The sequence below is a fragment of the Medicago sativa genome, chromosome 6, assembly GCF_051527215.1.
Source record: "Medicago sativa cultivar Bolivia chromosome 6, Bolivia_mono, whole genome shotgun sequence".
Taxonomy (NCBI): domain Eukaryota; kingdom Viridiplantae; phylum Streptophyta; class Magnoliopsida; order Fabales; family Fabaceae; genus Medicago; species Medicago sativa.
Genome location: NC_140754.1, coordinates 27,479,068 through 27,483,005, shown reverse-complemented (window position 1 = coordinate 27,483,005; position 3,938 = coordinate 27,479,068).

Here is a 3,938-nt window from a genome sequence, read left to right as displayed (position 1 = left end):
ATTCAGAAACACTCTGTGTTGAAGAATCTATGCACGTTAAATTTGATGACAAGGAGCTTGAAGATAAAACTTCAAAGCAAGATGAAAGTTTTGCAGAGATACAGGTTCCTGAAGCTACCCCAGAACCTGATCAGATAGCTGAATCTGAAGATAGTCCAGAAGCTGAACCCACATCAGAAGCGTAATATGAAACTGCTTCTGATGAAGCACAAGATGGCTCACATCAAGCAGATCCTCCCAGAAACACATTCAAGCACAAGTCTTCACATCCTGAGAAGCTAATCATTGGAAACAAATATAGTCCAAGAAGAACAAGATCACATTTCAGACAAGTAGAGTCAATGATTGGACTAATCTCAATGATTGAACCTACAACAGTTGATGAAGCACTTTCAGATGATGGATGGATCTTGGCTATGCAAGAAGAGTTGAATCAATTTCAAAGAAATGATGTGTGGGATCTGGTACCCAAACCTCAGCACAAGAACATTATTGGAACAAAATGGGTATTCAGAAACAAGCTGAATGAGCAAGGTGAAGTAACAAGAAACAAAGCCAGGCTTGTTGCACAAGGGTATAGTCAACAAGAAGGCATTGATTACACTGAAACGTTTGCTCCAGTTGCAAGATTGGAAGCAATCAGGTTACTTCTTTCCTATGCAGTTAATCATGGGATAATATTATATCAGATGGATGTCAAGAGTGCATTTCTCAATGGTGTCATAGAAGAAGAAGTGTATGTCAAGCAACCTCCTGGATTTGAGGATATTAAATATCCTGACCATGTTTTTAAACTGAAGAAATCACTATATGGCTTGAAACAAGCTCCCAGAGCTTGGTATGATAGACTAAGTAATTTCTTAATCAAGAATGATTTTAAAAGAGGACAGGTTGATACTACACTCTTCAGAAGGACCCTTGGGAAAGATATTCTTGTTGTGCAAATATATGTTGATGATATAATATTTGGTTCTACTAATGCATCTCTTTGCAAGGAATTTTTTGAGTTAATGCAGGATGAATTTGAAATGAGCATGATGGGAGAGCTGAAGTTCTTCCTTGGCATTCAAATCAATCAATGCAAAGATGGAGTCTATGTTCATCAATCAAAGTACACAAAGGAGCTTCTGAAGAAGTTCAAACTTGAAGATTGTAAAGTGATGAACACTCCAATGCACCCTACGTGCACCTTAAGCAAAGAAGATGAAGGAGCTAAAGTAGATCAGAAGCTGTATAGAGGTATGATGGGTTCTTTGTTATACCTCACTGCATCTAGGCCAGATATTTTATTCAGTGTATGCTTGTGTGCAAGATTCCAATCAGATCCTAGAGAATCTCATATGACTGTTGTCAAGAGAATCTTCAGGTATTTGAAAGGAACAACTAATCTTGGACTCCTTTATAGGAAATCCTTAGATTATAAGCTAATTGGATTCTGTGATGCTGATTATGCTGGTGATAGGATTGAAAGAAAGTCAACCAATGGCAATTGTCAATTTCTGGGTGATAATCTTTGTTATACCCTAATTTTGGACCTATAAATACTTGTTCAATTCTTCTTTTCTTGCATTATAGGCCATTTGATATGTCTCTGATCAATTGCATCTTTCTCTGCATTTTATTTCAATGTTATTTGAAAAATTCACATGTAAGGGTATTTTAGTCATTTCCTGCATTCAACTCATTTTAATCCTTGAAAATTGTTTGAGTCTTTTAAATAGTTTGAATAAGTCCTCATTTCAATTCTATGTCAAAATCATTTTAAAATTGCATTTGAGTCGTTTTTAGTCGTTTTAGTCCCTAGGGGCGTTTTGGTCATTTCACATAAAAAAACTCTTGTCTGCTTCGTTGTTTTTAATCGTCTCGCTTTACGTTAATTTTCAATTTACTTTTTCAATTCAATTTTAGTTTTAATTTTCATTTTGGTCCTCGTACTTTTGTTATTTGCATTTTAATCCCTTTTTAAGTTTGTTAGAGTCCAAGTGCCATGTGTCCAAATGCTATTGGTCCTTAAGAGTTTGTTACAAGTCAAGTGCCACATGGCATCACATCATTGGTCCAAGCATTCCCACATCACCTATAAATAGGTCAAAGTTGGTCAAGGTCCATTGAACAAAAATCATTCCACAAAAATTACCAAAAATTCATAATTATTTTTCCCCCACTTTCTCTCCCATCTAACTAACTTTTTTCCATTTTCTCTCTCATCTAACTAACTCCTCCTTCAATCTTCATCTTCAACCTTGCTCCACCACCTTCAACCACCCTAAACCTCCATAACCAACTTTCTTCCCCCACCTCTAACTACCCAAAACCACCGCACTTCCGCAATGACTACCGCACCTCCACCACAATCCACGATTACCGGTCCATTTCGCCACCATATTCACCGATCTTAACCTCAAATTCGCTCACGAATTCAACACCAAACGACTGAAATTGTTTTCGAAACTGAATATTCACATTCTTCACTCTCTCTCTCTTCCAAAACTGCTACAACTTTGTTCACTCTCTTCGTCGTTCTCCGTTTCAATTACGACGGATTCCGAGAAAGAAACGGTGCCATCTTCACCGGCGGCCACACTTGAATCACGTGAAGGAACAAAGAAGCAACAATCAAATCACAGCCAAAGAGTTCGAATCAAAAAAGGGAGAAGAGTCTGAAGGTCGTGGTTCTGATTCGCAGCTCTTAACAACGCAACCAAATCATAAACGCAAGTCTCGAATCTGAATCAGAGAAGAAAAGGAGCATTCGGCCATTATCGAACTCAAAGAACCGATTCAAGAGGAAGCGGAATCGAACCACCGGTCAACCGAACAACAACAATAAACGTCGCAAAATTGCAAGGTGCAAGCTCAAGGGAAAAGGCCAGATTGAAACTCCAAAAGGAAAGGAAAGAGGAAGAAGAAGCTCGTATTCAATGAGAAGCCATTGAAGCTGCTCAAAGATCCCATCGCTTTCCTTTTCAAACCCAAACTTGCGTCCACTTTCAGCTCAAATCCCTTTTCAACCCTTCAGATTCAAAGGTATCTCGCTTTATTTCCCTTCCTCTTTCGCATCCTGTTATTCGTTCTTGCTTTTTTTTTCGAAATAAAGGTCTAGATCTAAGTTTATGTGTGGGTTTTGTTGAAAACTAATGTCGAATTTGAATAGAGGAGGAGGATCGGAGTATTTTGATATAAAAATTTTCGAAGAAAGCCAAAAAAAGGGCTCCGACGCGGCGGCTCTCCGGCCGACCACCGCGTCGGAGCTATTCCGGTCATCTTCTTCAGTTCAACTCCGACGACTTGCTCATGTAGAGAGAGGGGAGAGCTTTTGCTGGTTTTTTTTAGAGAGAGAAATTTTAAGTCTAAAATGAATAAAAAACTAGCAAATTCTTTTATACCACAACCGGTCTACCCATGACCCAACCGGTCCACCCATGACCCAACCAGTTCCCTGACCCAGGCCCAACTGTGTGTGTATTCTTTTGTTTCTTGTTATTTCTATTACTGCTTGGACCCCCCAGTGTTGCTATTTCCACCTCTGTGCACTCAAAAAGTTCTTTAAAAGTTCCATAAAAATTCATAGTTCTTTCTTGATAATTTTGTGGTGTTTTTTTTATGATAATCTTGTACTAAAAAATTGGTAAAAATGTATGTGGAATTTTCTTGTGATTTTGTGTTACTTTGTGCTAATTTTTTGTGAGATTTTTGCATGATCTTGATTCTAATTCTTGGCACATGCTTTTGATTTGCAATATGTGGATTTGTGATGAGCTTGTGTCTGCATTTAATGTGTTTCTACTGAATGTTAATGTGTTGTGAATAGTTACTTGTTTTACAAGCCGTGTAAATAATTGTTTGTGGAAATGAAGTGTGAAATGTGCTTAAAATGTGTCATAACTCTTGGTTTAATATTGTATTATAATTTTCATGTCATAGCTGAAATAAAACTC